Source organism: Lipotes vexillifer, unplaced genomic scaffold (genome assembly GCF_000442215.2).
Source record: "Lipotes vexillifer unplaced genomic scaffold, Lipotes_vexillifer_v1.1 scaffold1893, whole genome shotgun sequence".
Taxonomy (NCBI): Eukaryota; Metazoa; Chordata; class Mammalia; order Artiodactyla; family Lipotidae; genus Lipotes; species Lipotes vexillifer.
This window is the reverse complement of record NW_006791831.1, coordinates 344,170-361,149: the sequence shown is the minus strand read 5'-3', so window position 1 is coordinate 361,149 and position 16,980 is coordinate 344,170. Positions and strand designations below refer to the sequence as shown.

At 34.3% G+C, this 16,980-nt stretch overlaps 2 pseudogenes; both read left to right on the top strand.

The window, feature by feature from the left end:
- Positions 1-396: 396 nt before the first annotated feature.
- On the top strand, positions 397-6,236 carry LOC103084455 (protein SET-like; annotated as a pseudogene).
- A 105-nt stretch (positions 6,237-6,341) lies between these two features.
- LOC103083352 (protein SET pseudogene) lies at positions 6,342-6,902 on the top strand (annotated as a pseudogene).
- Positions 6,903-16,980: the final 10,078 nt, after the last annotated feature.

The following is a 16,980-nucleotide window of genomic DNA, read 5'->3' as shown; positions in this document are numbered from 1 at the left end:
GTGCCCCGGTACGGGAGGATCCCACATGCTGTGGAGCGGCTGGGCCCGTGAGCCATAGGCGCTGAGCTTGCGCGTCCGGCAACGAGAAAGGCCACGACAGTGAGAGGCCCACATATCGCAAAAAAAAAGAATTAAGGGAAATAAATTCATTATTAATAAAATTAAATAACTTGTTTTTAGAAGACCTGCTCCAAAAGAATTCTAATAGCCATTTCATTGTTCTATTAGGTCAGCTGTAGGATAACAAATTTATAACAACAAGAGTGAGTTTGATGGACACAAGCACATTGCCAAAATTCACTCACTTTCAGTGAATTCCCTGATCAGAGAATACGTTGCACATGTTCTTTGATGTTAAAGATGTCACAGGAAGGAAGTTCTTCAAGTTGGAGGGAAATGACAGCAGAGGGAAGCTAGGTTCTTCAGGAACAAAAGAGGAGCAACAAAAATGGTAAATAGGTGAGTTTATATAAAAGAGTAGTTTTCCTTTTATGTTCTATAAAATAAGTAAGCTATTTAAGAGGAAAATTATTATCTACATAGAAAATCTCAAAAAGTCTACCAACGATCTACTAAAATTAATGACTGAATTTAATAAGATTGCAGAACACAAGGTCAAGTGCAGAACCTTAGGATCTGGGTCAAATTCATGACATTTTCTAGAGACATTTTTTTATCTTTTTGTAAAATAGTTCCTGGTACTACTGAGCCCTGGTAGAGATTTAATATTTAATCAGGAATACTACATTACCATGCAAACTGAGTTACTCACAATGAACTTAGTGTTATGTCACCCTTCAAGCCATGGCATTGGAAGTGCAGAGAAATTATCATCAAGTGGAAGTGATACATAAGATCAGTGCTGAAAGCACATGTAAATTGTAGGAGCAAGTGACTTAGACTCCCATGACTTGTAGTTCCCCTACATTGCCCACTCTCTCAACCCTCAGCTACAATCTCAAAGAGATATCCCTGTAACTTGTTGATGGGGGAGTGGAGAGGAAAAAACAAAAGAAAAATGAAACCTGGATAACAAATAGTTCTTCACAATTTACTGGCACTTTCTGAAAATGGCAGTACAATATTACAGCACTTCTCAGGGGGGAACCTGAAGAATAGTGGTTAATAACTTGAAATAAACAAGATTCAAAATGAATGATAAGAGAATCTGATGAAAAATTAAGTAGATACACCTCGCAGAATTGTAACAGGGTGTCAAAATATTTGTTTTCACTAAGAATGCTCACCAAATGGCACCCACTATAGAGAAAGTTCTATAGAGAAATTTCTCAATAATTTGTTGGACAAAATGGCTATTCTTTGGATGTCAGCTAGATTGTTTGCCCAGAAACTCCATAGGAATGAGCTACCCAGCTTGGGGTTCACTCACTAAGGCTGAACTACAAAATTGCTGAGTGAAGGAATTACACACTCTCCTGGAGGATATGCCAGCCACAAGAGAGGATGTTTACAATGGACTGAATCTTTCATGGCAGGAATAATGATTTCCCTTTCCTGGGAGACATTTATTTTCTCTTCACAATCTTCAGTGCTTCTTCCAATAGACCATTAGTGGACTTATAGAGTGACATCTTTAACATCACAGAGCACATGCAACATATTCTCTGATCAGGGAATTCACTGAAAGTGAGTGAATTTTGGCAATGTGCTTGTGTCCATCAAACTCCCTCTTGTTATAAATCTGTTATCCTACAGGTGACTTAATAGAACAATGAAATGGTTATTAGAAATGCAATTATAATGCTGGCTTTGTGACAACATCTGTTAAGTTGAGTGTTCAAGCTGCAATATGTTCTGAATTAGTGATCAGTATATGATATTGTTTCTCCTGTAGCCAGAATACATAAGTCTAGGAGCCAAGGTGTGGAAATGAGAGTGACTTTGGTCACTATTACTAAAATAATTCAGTGCAAAATGCTTGCTTCCCATACCTGCAAATATATGCCTTTCTGATTCCCAGAGGAGGAATGCTCCAACCAGAGAACCCAAAAAAGTTCCATTGAATTGAAAGGAGGTTGCCCATTGGCTACTTTATAACCAGTAGACACATAAAGGGTTTATGTACTGGTTGATATGATAGGTCCTGATGATCCAGGAGATAGGCCTGCCAATATAAAATGAGGTCAAAGATGAATATGTCTGGAACCAGTGGTGTTTCCTAGTACTCCCAAATCCACTGGTAAATGTAAATATGAAACTGCAGCAGCAGTCACATACAAGCAAGATTGTTAACGGCACAGACTCTTCAGAAATAATGATTTGGGCCACCTCCCCTCTCCCTTCAGATAAATAACCATGGCCAGTTGAAGTTCTGGCTGAGAACAAAGAGTATATAGAAAGATAGGGAGAAAGGAAGTTATAAATAACAACTCTGCTCACATAATAATTAAAGAAATGAAGACTGTAGAAATAATGCATTTTTTCTTCTTTGCTTTGATATGTATATATTTGTATATATATTTTGATACATACATATATATATATATATATATATATATATATATAATGTTTTAACCAATTATTTTTTATTTTCTTCCTGTCCCCAATAACCTAGCAAAAGGTATGCTAATAATGGATAACTCTATATTTCAGTATTTAAATCAGAAGATATCAAAAGGATGTTGTGACTGAACTATAACAGATTTGAAAAATCAAAGGGGAGAGACACAATGGCTTAAGGGGTTTTGCGTCTCCTCATTTGGATTACCTGTTGGCAACTTGCCATCACCACTGCCTCCTTCTAAGCCTGGCTTTGCACATTGCTGAGGAGAAGCTGGAGACTACATTTCCCAGAATGCATTTTTCTGTATAGTTCCAGAATAGACTTTGAGGTACTTGTTTAAAATAGTGAAGGTTGAAGGGGAAAAATCATTTTCTTCTAAAGTCATTTGCAGAAAGATTCCTGGGGAGATGTCAGATTCATTATGGTTTCCCAGTAAGCACCCGGGAACCATCTACCTCGTGACTTTTGGAATAAAACAAATAATGAGAATGAAACAGATGAAATTCTGAGATTTCACCTCTTTCCTGAATGTCTGTAAGGAGAATGCACCTGAATGCTGTGCAGGCTGAGTTCTGCTGTGTACACTTCCTTGACCTTCTGTGGCAGTTTTTCTGACTCTTGGCAGTGACTTAATGGTGTCCTTGACTTTTGCAATCCCAACTCTTCCTGTTAGCCTTTAGTTTCTATACTAAACATTTCATTCCCATACTACATAAGGTAGTTTATAGGTTTGTTGTTCATGGAGTTTTTTGTTGTTTTTGTTTCTTCTGTTATTTCCCCAACCAAAATCCAATTCAAAGTTCTGTGGCCAAGGATGCCAGAGCACTTCAGTTAACATCAAGTCAATTGATCCTAAGGTGAAGTGAAAATGCAGATCCTTACCAGCTCAGTCAATGAATTTTAATATATGCAAGGGTGACGGTTGAAAGCAATAAAATAAAATAAAACATCATTCTGATTCTGATAGTTAAAATATCTTATAAATCTCTGGAGATTCTGCTTTCCAAAATGTTGTTTGGAAATATATAAGTGTTTGTGGGTCAAAGCAACTTATCTGTTTAGATAAGGTTAGAATGAGATATTTGCTTATGTAAGTATCTTGTTTGAATGGGCAACTCATGATTGATTGTGATAAATCATAGGGCCTACCAGCTAAGAACCTTTCCTCATACTTTGTTAAGAAGCAATTTTGGAGGTAAAAAGAAAAATAAATCGGTGACCAAGGCAAACATAAAACTCTTTTCCTCTCACTTTATGTGTTTGTAAACACATAAAGGGTATAACTAGCACCTGAAGTTGTGAGAATTGAATGAAAAAATAGTTAAAAGTTAGATTACACAATGCTTATTGTAAATATGTAATACATTTTAGCTTACTAGGAGCAGCGGGATTACAGGGACTTAGTTTATGCTTCCTAGTGTTTTGTGGGAAATTTAATATTTACATGCTTTAAAGATGTTGTTAAGCTATATAGAAAGAAAATAGCGTACCTTGTGTTTGTATTGAATTCACTTATTTCAGAGAGTTAAGAATGTCTCCAAATTCAGCTAATAATTGAATTATTGAAATAAAGACTCCTCATGGGCCTCCTAATGCTATTCTTTGCCTCATACTCCTCCCTGCCAGGGCCAAAATTCCTGGAATGTTACAATTGTCGATGATCCTCCCCTAATATAATTGGTTTCTATCTCAATTTGAATTAAGCATTTGTGTTGGCTGGCATAAATTCAAAGGACCAAATGATTTCTTTTCTGAGAAAGAGCAGAAGATGGGACATAATCCTCAAAATAAACAAAATGATACTTTCTTGGCAATGTACAGTTACTTGCCTGGTAGAATAGTGATAATTAAGAAAAATATTTTCAAAGATCCACTTATTTCTTAGAATCTTATAAGATCAAATAATATCTACTTTATTCAGAAATAAAAATTCACACTGAATTAACTAAAATTACATTTCAGCATATGTTAATACCAACACTAACTCCATACAAGTATGGGGAACTCAAAACTACATTTGGATAACTATATTATAGACTACATTAGGAATGCATTGACTGCTGACCTCTATCTTATGTATATTTGCTCATATCAAAAGCTCACCCAGCCTTGTCCAATTTTAAAAACACATGGCATATATTTTTTCCACTAACTTTTCAAGACTGCAATAAGGTCTAATAAGGCTATACATGTAAAAATAATGAAACATGTTGACCTTAGACAATATTGGTATTAAAACAGTTCAAGGAATATTTCTGACTTTGAAAATATATAACATATGCCAAAATAGTACTTTTCATATATCAATCATCATTAACTTTCTCTTATCTTTTGTTCCTCACATCCAATCAGTTATCTATTCTAATTGTTACAAATTTGTCCCTTTTTTGCCATTGCCAGCTTAATTCAGATTTTAATTATGTCACACTTGAAATCTTGTAGTTATTTTATAGTTGCTCTTCTTCCCTCTAATCTGTCACTCCATTTTAATCTGTTTGACTGGCTCTTATCAGATTAATTTTCCTAAAATAATTTTATTATCATAATTCTCTGATGAAGGCCTTTAGGTAGTTTCATTGTTTTGGCTTCACTCAAACTTCACCTGTGTCCTAATTTCTTTTGTGGATCAAGCAGACATGTCTGTGGTGGATTTTGGAGCCAGACAGACCTGAATTGACAGCTTGGTTTTGATTCTGTGAGATGTGGTTGAGTTCTTCAGGGTCTGTAAACATTACCTGCCTGTCTGTTAATTAACATGGGGAGAAAAATGTGTGGCTCTCTCAAAGTATGACTATGAGAATTAAAATGAAATAATGTGAGTTTTCAGAATTTTCATGGCTCCCAAACACCAGTCTTCACTTCCACCTCAAGCAAAGAAACCAAAGAAAGTGAGACTGACTCCCACCTCCAGGGCAGAGAAAACATCTGCTTTTCCAAACTTGCAGAAGGAAGAAAAAGAACAGCAAGAAGAAATTGAACATATTGATGAAGTACAAAATGAAATAGACAGAACAGATGTAATGAACAAGCCAGTGAGAAGAGTTTGAAAGTAGAACAGAAAAATAACAAACTCCATCAACCATTTTTTCAGAAGAGGTCAGAACTGACTGCCAAAATCCGAAATTTTGGTGTAACATTTGTCAACCATCCACAATTGTCTGTACTGTTTGTGCAGGAGGGTGAAGAGACGCTGCCTTATTTGATAAGAGTTGAAGTAACAGAATTTGAAAATATTAAATCAGGTTATAGAATAGATTTTTGTTTTAATGAAAACCCTTACTTTGAAAATAAAGTTCTTTCCAAAGAATTTCATCTGAATGAGAGTGGTGATTCATCTTCAAAGTGCACTGAAATCAAATGGAAATCCAGAAGGGATCTGATGAAAAGTTCAAGCCAAACGCAGAATAAAGCCAGCAGGAAGACACAGCATGAGGAACCAGAGAGCTTCTTCACCTGGTTTCCTGATCATTCTGATGCAGCTTCAGATGAGTTAGGAGAGATCATCAAAGATGATATTTGGCCAAATCCATTACAGTACTACTTGGTTCCTGATGTGGATGATGAGGAAGGGGAAGAAGAAGATGATGATGATGTTAAAGAAGAAGAAGGATTGGAAGATATTGATGAAGAAAGGGATGAGGATAAAGGTGAAGAAGATGAAGATTATGAGGAGGAGGAGAAAGGAGAGGAAGATGAAGGAGAAGATGACTAATGGAACACTGATGGATTCCAACCTTCCTTTTTTAATTTTCTCCAGTCCCTGGGAGCAAATTGGATTTTTTTTTTTTTTTTTTTTTTTTTTTTTTTTTTCCATCCACAATTGTCTGTACTGTTTGTGCAGGAGGGTGAAGAGACGCTGCCTTATTTGATAAGAGTTGAAGTAACAGAATTTGAAAATATTAAATCAGGTTATAGAATAGATTTTTGTTTTAATGAAAACCCTTACTTTGAAAATAAAGTTCTTTCCAAAGAATTTCATCTGAATGAGAGTGGTGATTCATCTTCAAAGTGCACTGAAATCAAATGGAAATCCAGAAGGGATCTGATGAAAAGTTCAAGCCAAACGCAGAATAAAGCCAGCAGGAAGACACAGCATGAGGAACCAGAGAGCTTCTTCACCTGGTTTCCTGATCATTCTGATGCAGCTTCAGATGAGTTAGGAGAGATCATCAAAGATGATATTTGGCCAAATCCATTACAGTACTACTTGGTTCCTGATGTGGATGATGAGGAAGGGGAAGAAGAAGATGATGATGATGTTAAAGAAGAAGAAGGATTGGAAGATATTGATGAAGAAAGGGATGAGGATAAAGGTGAAGAAGATGAAGATTATGAGGAGGAGGAGAAAGGAGAGGAAGATGAAGGAGAAGATGACTAATGGAACACTGATGGATTCCAACCTTCCTTTTTTAATTTTCTCCAGTCCCTGGGAGCAAATTGGATTTTTTTTTTTTTTTTTTTTTTTTTGTCTTCTTGTTTTTAGTCATCCTGTTTTGAGGTCTCTTCTCCTTTATACCATGGTTCTCAACTTATTTTGGGGGGAAATACCTTGATCATAACTCAGTAGGAGAAGAATCTCTACCTTTTTCTGTTCCAAATTCATTTTTATCCCTTCCTGTCTCAGCAAAATTTTATGGAATCAACACCACCATGTTCCATGGAAAAAAACCTCCTACACCCTTAGCTTTGCTGGAAGTTGGAGGGTGCTAAGCCCCTGTGAAGTAGTGCATAGAAGTCTAGCTTTTTTCCTCCATTCTCTGTATATTGGGCTCAGTGATTACACTGTGTCTCTATGTGAATATGGACAGTTAGCATTTACCAACATGTATCTGTTTACTTTCTCTTGTTTAAAAAAAGGAAAAAAAAAACTTTAAAAAATGGGGTTATTATAAGGTGAGCAAAGGGTGGGTTGGAGATGCTTGGGTGGGTTAAGTGGGCATTTTGACAATATGGTTTCTCCTTTGGCATGTTTTAATTGTGATATTTAACAGACATCCTTGCAGTTTAATATGACACATTTAAAATCAAATTATCTCCTAATGATGACTTGAGCCCTGCCACTCGATGAGAGAATCAGTAGAACCCATAGGATCTCAGTTGCAATTGACATTCTTTATTGTAATTTTGTTCCTGTTTATTTTTAAATTTTTCTTTTCATTTCACTGGAAAGAAAGATGATGCCCAGTTTTAAATGTTAAAATTGTACACGTTGCTTTGTTACAGTCAAACTAAATGTGTACACAAAGGATTTGATGTTTTTCTCTCAGAATGGATATTCTTAACATGACTTTCCAAATTTGACTTGCATAAAATTATTGTAAAACTTTGTCATCCTAACTTCGTATTTTTTGATACACAATTGCAGGATGACCCCAGGCTATGTTGATTGAGTAAAGAATTTGAATCAATGTATTAATGTTTCCATAGCTGGGAACCCATCATGGGTACAATTTGCCATCAGTTTTTGAAATTTTTCACATCATTCAGGATTCAAGATTGCTGAAAACTCCGTTCTGAATATGTTGTACCCTTGATTTGTATCTCAAATTGACATTTCAAAATATGGGCTTTTATTTACCTGGATATAATAATAGTGCCTGCCACCACCATCAGACAGACCTGGTGCTCCACTGTCGAGTCAACACACAACAGGGCAATTGTTAGATGTGGTCGAGGTGGCCAAGAAGACAGGCTTTCAGAGTAAGAAGTCTGTATTGGCTGTTAAGAAACTCAGGTTAGGAGTACTTTTGTCTCAAAATACCAGCTCTTTAGCATATAGCTCTCAAATGAGACCTGTCTGTGTGGATCTGGATGAGATGATGGACTCTGCTCTATTTGCTAAATGCCATTGTGCATAAATAACATTTTGAGAAGCTACCTAACAATTTTTAATGTTGTAAAAATATAGTAGCTAAAATTAAATGCCATTTAACTTTTTCAGAGATTAATTAATGGACAGCCTGTTTAAATTCAAAGATTTTTGATGTATAAAAACTTTATAAATGGAACTATTCCATCAATAGGCAAAGTGCAATGAAAACCTGTCAAGATGGATAGTATGTAATTTCTGCACAGGTCTCTGTAGTAAATACACTACTGTATACCGGTCAGGAATCTTGCTCCAATAAAAGAACATAAAGATTTAAAAAAAAAATACAAAGTAAAAAAATTAATAATGCATAGGCTGGGTTCAGTACCTGGTGAATAAATACATATTAACTATTCAAAGTATAATTTGACCTAAAATAGAAAAGATTTATGTAACTCAATAATGTTTAAGAAGGTGGCCCATGTTGGCAACTGATCAAATATGCCTGACTGGGGTTTTTGCTCCAGTTTTTGCCTCTAGATTTTCTAGTCAAATCACTTGCCTCTAACCCTTCCCTCTCAGGGACCACCACTGATCCTACTAGAAAAATCTAAAGCTTATGGATACTCTCCCATGTAAGAGGTAGCCCACTCAGACCTTGAGAACCACGTGGGGACTTTTCACTCTTTGTTTTCATAGCCCCTCCATAATCTGGCCTGCCCTGACCGTATCTTGTTTTCATTTCTTCCCAATGTCCAGAGCTCCACTAAATAGATATTTTCATTCTAACAACTTTGACCATTTTCCCATCTGTTGTGAACTGAATGTTTGTGTCCTACCAAAATTCAGAATTCATATATTGAAACCCTAATACCAATTTTTTTATTTTATAACACATAGGTAATGAAGTACATTTCTGTGAAGAAAACCTTGTTCATTTATTCTTTTCCTTGTTTTTAATATTAAATAGAGAATTACGAGACTGTTGTGTGTGAAGTGTGTTATATATTACTAAATTTGTATTTAGAAAAATTCCTACTTGTCAAACTTTAACATTTTAAAAATCATTGGTAATGTGCTATTTGAAACAATGTTTTCACTACTTTTTTATTTTAATTTTCTGTAATTACAAATAATAAAAGCTAATAAACATTTTTGACATATTTTCTGTACAGACTTTAGACTGTTCTTTCCAGATCTTCTCACACAAAACTTTTATTAAAAATTTAATTGCAATTACATTGAGCTTAAAAATGTAGTTTAGAAATAATGTAGTTTAGAAAAATGAGTTTAGAAATAATAGATATATTTATTATGATACCCACTTATTCAAGTTATCATTTATCAAAGATTGTATTTGCATGCCTAGAAGTGTCTACATATTTGTGACTGCTTGCTCCTAGTGTGTATATTGCATATTTTATCCATGCATGACATCCCATTCCAGTTCTTGAAATTATCTGAAATATCTTACATAAATACTTTCAACAAGGATGAAATAAAATACATTAAAAGTAGGAATTATAAAAGTTATGTTTCAGTCTAAGAAACCAAATGTACAATGCTTCACATGTCTTTATGAACATTTTTTAACAAGGCCGTAGAGTAGGGTCATTAAAGAATCAGGCCCTAGGTTATTCAGGTGAATTTAAACCCACCCCTACTACTCACTGTTCATAATTTTTAGCAAAATATTTAAATTCTGTCAGGCTTTTTCTAATTTGTTACATGGAAATAATAAAGGTCATTAGCCTGTTATTAAGGCATCTTAAGTCTTATAATGAAGACTAAATAAAATCAATAATGTAAAATGATAGAGAAGGAAAAATCAATAGAGTTTTGCTATTAATATTATTATTGGTTTATTTGTCTATTTCCCTTGATCTCTGAATTTTCTACAGGAATAGGAGCCCCTATCTCTTCCATCCTTAATGCCATTTGATAATTATAAAGCTCTTTACCCCCTGGAGTGAAGTGAAGCTAACTTCAGAATAGGGTTTTATGTCCTGACTCAGTCAAGGAACTACCCTTTGGATAAAACAAGTACAGTAAAGTCTCATACATTCTCTGGAGAGGGATTATAATTTACACTTTTTACTTGAAAATGCATAGAGAAAACTATAAGGAACTTGATTTAAAATGTTCAGAAGATTGAAATATATTAGGTTTCAGAGAAAACCTAAGTATGGCTATGGCTGAGGCCAGAGTATTTTTTTTATTTCCAAAGCACAGCAACAGGTTTCTTAACACTACTTCCTAAATAGGATGACAATGGAAAAATCAATAAAAGTAATTCTAAAAGAACCACACAACATGTGGTTCAAGTACTTAGCTCCTGGCCGATATAACTTAATTCAGAGTACTTTTGTCCTCTTTTCCACGCTGTTTCCAACATTTTTTGGTTGAAGTTACTTCTAGATATTTTATGTGTATTTTTTAAGTGCCAGTGAAACTAGAATGCATAAAGGGATGTTCTTGCCCTTGAGAAACTCACAATCTAGTAGAGAAGTCAGATCAGTGAAGAGGTCATCCCAACACAATGCCTTAAAAGCTGTCAGAGTTAATAACACTGTATGTGTCTCACAAAGTAGGGAGCAGCTTCTCTCCTGTGGTGCAAATGATAAGATTTCACAGAGGAGGTGACAACTGAGCTAGGTCTTCAAAGATGAGTAAGAGCTTTTTAGGCAGAGGAAAAAGGTAGTCCTCTTGGCATATAGTGGCATTTTACTTAATCTTCTTGAAAAAAATACACATATGGCTTTCTTGGAACCTATAAGAATTACATGAAATCAGTGATATGACACAGATAATAGTTATAAAGTTTGGCATGAGTTGAAAATAGAGAAACAAGCTTAAGATGTTGTATAGTTTAATTACATGTAATCAAAACAAGCCCACATGAAGATTTCATTTGGATATAATCTTTAGATACTCAATATTAGCTAATATTAAAAAAAAACTTTTTATTGAAATAAAATATCCATATAGAAATATGCATATGTCATCATTCTACAACTTGATAAATTTTCACTACCTGAGCACACTGTGTAACAAGCAAATGTGCTTGTTACAGATCAAGAAACAGAAAATCATCAGCATTTCTGAAACACATCAGAAGTCCTTCCCATTATACCTTCAAGTCATCACGCAGTTCCCCAAGGGTATTGTTATCCAGGATTCTAGCATAGGTTGGTTTCATATTTATTTTTTCACTTGATATAAAGGAAATAAGACAAGATATATATATCCTTGTGTGTGGCTTCTTTCACTTAGCACTCGATTTGAAATTGATACATATTATTAAGTATAGAAAGTGATTGGTTTATTCTCATTGTTGTATAGTATTTCACTCTATAATTTATTCATCATTTGTACTTTCAATTGACATTTATGTAGTTTTAAGGTTGAGGCTACTCTGAATAGTGCTCCTATGAACATTTAGTACTTTTTTTTTAGTTGCCATATGAATGTGTTTCTGTTGAAAATATACTTAGGTGTGAATTGCCACACCATGAGGTATACATATGGTCACATTAATTTGACCTTTTGCTTCAGGTTTAAGCTTAATTTGTGGAAATGGATATAGTTAGAGTTTGGAAAGAAAATGGCCAGGAGATCAATACTGGCAGACACATAACTCTCCACCTCTCCTTTCCTTGTTAAATGAAGTAACAATTTCTGTATATTGAATTATCTCCCAAGGGACTACTTAGCCTACACAAAACTAGTCTCTGACTGGTCCATTTTATAAAATGCAGTTTACAATGTTAAATGGACCCCAAATGGGATAAATTAAATCTCTCCCTGCCCAATCTGCCACTACACCAAAAACATGCTATTTATACAGATATAATAAATATGAAACCAGATGTTTAACAATATTCCAATGTGTATTAGGAAATAAATTGTGCAGAGAAACAAACATGAAATGTTGTTGAACTTAAAACGACTGAGAAAATGGAGACCATATTGCTTTCTTGTAAATTATAATGAAGTGTTCTTTTAAAAATGAGATTATTTACTTGTACTCAGGACATATTTCTATAACTGAGCCCCAGAAGAGATTCAGATTGTGCTTGTCTTTTAAAAAGAGAAATATAAGTTACTATAGAGTAACTTCTATAGGCATATAATGTTTTATATAGCTACATTGGTAAGTAGCTAGCAAGGTGATGTAAAAGCAGATGAGAGGGAGAGGAAGGATAAGACCAGATAAAATGAAAGGTGGGAAGATGGAGTAAACTGGAAAAGTGGCAGAGCCTTAGGAAAAAAAGAATGTACTGTTAGAATAATTATTACTCACCTACTACTTTAAAGATTGTGTAATGGTAGATTTTATTAACAAATAAAAGCAACATATGTTGGCCAAAATCGCAAAATCATTTGGGGAAAAAGACATTGCAGTAAATGGCTTGGACACAAAACAGCAAGGGATACGCTTTAAAAAAGAAGGATAAGGTGCAACGTGTGCAGAAGGATAGGAGGTAACAAGTAACACCTAGAGGTAGGAGGACGCCACTCAACAGTTTTTAAACATGTTTACAGAAACTTTGCAGGAAAGTGTGTGAAATGCTGATAGAAACCATGTCATGGACGGTGGAAAGTGACAATCTAAGGGAGAGAATTTCTTCAATAGTCTACAGGGGAAGAAATCTTGGGTTTAGAGTAAGAAGAATGTGTGAGCTTTAAAAATATTTCTAAGAGTAAATTTGGAAATCTGTTTCAAAATTTAACCCTCCTTCTTGGTGGGTAGGTTATATCTAAAACATGAAGCTAGAGGAGGAAACACTGAGGTGTCATGTTGACCATAACACAATCATCTAAAATGGAACAAATTGATAACATCTGTGGCTTTTTTAAAGTATATGAAGTCAGTATTTCTAGGCCACCTATTTTCAAGGTAAATTGATTAGAGGTTGAACAGGAAGATGATAATGGTATGGAAGCAGCAGGAATTACATGTCACAGTAATGAAGGAAGAAAATGAATTTTTATAATCACCAATTATTACATTAATGAGGAAGTTAATCAAATATGGGAAACATAATTGGAAAACTAATGAGTGAGTATGATTGACTATATTACATGGGGAATAAGTTAAGGCACAGAATAGAAGGTTTTAATATGTTTAGTATTAGAATCTTTTCCTGAATGGCAGCCTTCAAGAAGGTAAGACAGAAAAATGACAATTGCCAAGAACTAAATGCTGATTTTTTTCTATAATTTCAGGGTTTATTACTGGTGGCCTAACATATACTGAAACATGACACAACTGCATCAGAACATAAGTTCTTTAAAGAAAGGGATGGTGAACCATTATGTCTAGGGCCTGTCACAATATTTGATACAAACCTGACAATCTTGCAAGAAATATAAGTCCACTGAAGCTAACTTAAGTAAAAATTTGTCATAAGGCCATGATGGCATATCAAAAAACCTAAGAGGAAGGAAAATATTTAGTATTACTTTGCATTTAATAATATACTAGAACCAGGGCCTGACAAAATTTCAATGTTCTCTCTGTATCTGTCAACATTGTTTATCTACATTTATAACCAATTATTTTCTCTTTGCAGAACAGCTTTCTTTATCTTTGTAGTTTTTGTGATGAAACATACTGCTGCTGAGTCCTCTTGATTATCCATGTAACAGGAGCATTCAGCCCAGGAGAGATGAAGTACATCTTTTGCATAACGACTTGAATTCCCTGGAAGGGGAATGAATAAATGTGATACAGCTGCACAGTTCTGGACCAACTAACTGCAGCCAGGGGTGCAGCATCAGATGGGTGCAGCATGGTGCCTGCCCAAAGGGCAGGGAAGGGACGGCTGTTCTGAAATACCTACAGTGACCTACATTTCTCAGTGTAGATATGTTGAATGTATAAAAAGAAGGTCATATTTGGTTCTCCTTTAGTGACTCATGTATTTCTCCTGGCAGGACATTTTTAGTACTTGAGATATTTTAAGAAAAACAAATAATATAAGAGCCAAATTTATTTAGGATTAGAGGAGATCACTATTAATTTTCTTTTATTCTCAAACTATACTATTTGACAGAGAAGAATTAGATGATTATGTGTTCAAACCCCACCTCTTCCACTTATTAGTTTTGCAGGCTTTAGATAGGCCTTTTCCCTCATAAGACACATTTCCTCATCTGTAAAATGGAAATAATAATTAGTAAGAATAAGTATCTCATAGCATTGTTGTGTAGATGAAGTTAAATATTTCCTAGAAATCTCCTAATATAGTGTCTGCCATATGGCAAGCATGCAGCTTGTATTGTTATTACTTTTATCCTATTAGACAATTTTATTAGTTTTCTATTGGTGCTGTAGCAAATTACCACAAACTTAGTGGCTTAAAAACAACACAAATTTGTTATCTTACAGTAGGTTAGAAGTCTGAAATAGATTTCACCGAGTTCAAATCAAACTGTCAGCAGGGCTGCATTCTTTCTGAGGGCATTGGGAAGAATCTTGTTTCCTTGAATTTTCCAGCTTCTAGAGGTCAGCCACCTGTATTCCTTGACTCATGACCCCTTCCTCCATCATTAAAACTAGCAGTGTAACACCTTCACATTTCTTTCTCAGACTCTGACACTCCTGCCCTCCCATGACAAGGGCTCTTGTGATTTAATCGGGCCCAACTGGATAACCCAGAATGCTCTCCCCACCTAAGATTCTTAATCACTTTTACTGAGTAAATCAGCATATTCACAAGTTTTAAGATGAGGACATCTTTGGGGAGCCATTATTCTGTCTGCTAGAACAATAACGTTCTTCTTGACAGTAAGTCCCTTTCTACAAAACTTACTCTATGAAGGTGTCATTTAGTTCTAAATCAGCTTTTGGTCTACAAGTTTATTTCCTAATTGAAGAGAATAACTGAAGAAAAATATGAATAAAGTCAGTTTTATGAAGAAAAAAGTAATAGAATTATAGATGCTGGTATTTGACTATTATGAAAATATTTCTCATACATATATGAGAGTATCTTTTGATATTATGTTAATATATACAAAACAAGTTGTAGGGTGGTATACCATGTTGCAGAAAATATTGTTTTACCAAACAAAGTACTTCTCAATTACAATATGTTCTTTATAATATATTGTTGTGTGTAATTAAATTACCAATGCCCTATATTGCTTAAAGTAGATCAAATTAGTTGACCAGATATGAACAATAAAACTATTCTAGGCATAATGCCAACACACATTTTTTTTTTTTTAATTTCACTTAATTCTGTTAAAATACTTTTAGTTTGAAAAAGAGAGAGAGGATATTTAGAAACTCCAGCTTATTAGTTCCAGAATTGTCTTGACCATATGAAAAAGTCTGCAATCTCCAGTAATGTTTTTCATTTCTGTCCTTTTACATGACATGTAAAACAATTCTGCTCTTGAGTGAAGAAAACAGAGACTCTCTGGCTGGACCTTAAGGCAATTGCTGTTAGATGCAAAGTAAAATTTAAAAGCAAAGTTTTTATTTAAATTGATTAGTAAAAATACATAGTTCTAAGATGAATTGTTAGTTTGGTATGACTTTTTTTTCATTGTTTATGTTTTATGAGCTGATTCTAAATTTTCATTCAGATGCTAGATAAATCAATTATTACCCAAAGAATGGCTCCTACTGCAACACAAGTGTCTAGAATGTAATGTTTACTGGCCCTCTCAGGTGAGCCAAATTTTGACTGGCTTTAAAGTTTAAGCTTAAAGTTAGTTTGATTTGATTTAATCTTAGATTATTTGAAAGATCATTGATTTTTCTGACTGTGACTTTTGTTTCCAATTTTGACAGTGTTTTGTGATGGCTTTTCCACAAAAGGCACTCCACGAAATAAAGTTGTGGTAAAAAAGCCTTGCTTGAAGGTTACCTGGCAATATCCACACAGTGACATTTATTTTAAAAGAATTCTGTGAGAAATAAACAGCCTTGCCAAAAGGAAAATAGCTCTTGAAAAATGAAAAAAAAAAAAAAAACTGCTATTGAAGATAAGCAAAAAGTATAATGAATGTTACAATGTCTGAAAATTACTGTTCCATTTATCAAAGTTTATATGGCAGATGAAGAGATAGTAGATTAAAAGAACCTACTTGTTTATATGCACAAAGATGCCAAATATAGTCTCCATTTTCTTGTGCTAAAACTTGATTAAGCTGTCCTAGATATACTCCTTTCTGAAGGTTAGAAAGGCCAATAAATAGTGGGGTAAAGGGCTATATTTGATGACCTGGACAGTTATAATGTATGAATATACAATAAAATACCATTTATTAAATTAACTCATAAAACACAGGAGCCCATTTTGATTAAGAAGCCAAATAATAATATTTAACTAAGAATTTAATTTCTGAGTAGACAATTTAATCACTTAGTTGACAAATGATTCTAAATTAAGCTTTATTAATAATTCAATTCCAGTCACAATTTTTTGGCAGACATGGTGCTAGGCCCTGGGAATAAATTTGGAAAGGAGATTGAGCTTCTCCCCTTCTACACGAACTAAAGTCCACTGAAGAAAATGAACAACAAACAATTTCAAATATAATGATTGTTAATGAAAGCAATAAAAAAGGGGTGCTATGGAACCATATGGCAAAACAATCCAACTTATTATTTTTAATGCATCCCCACTTA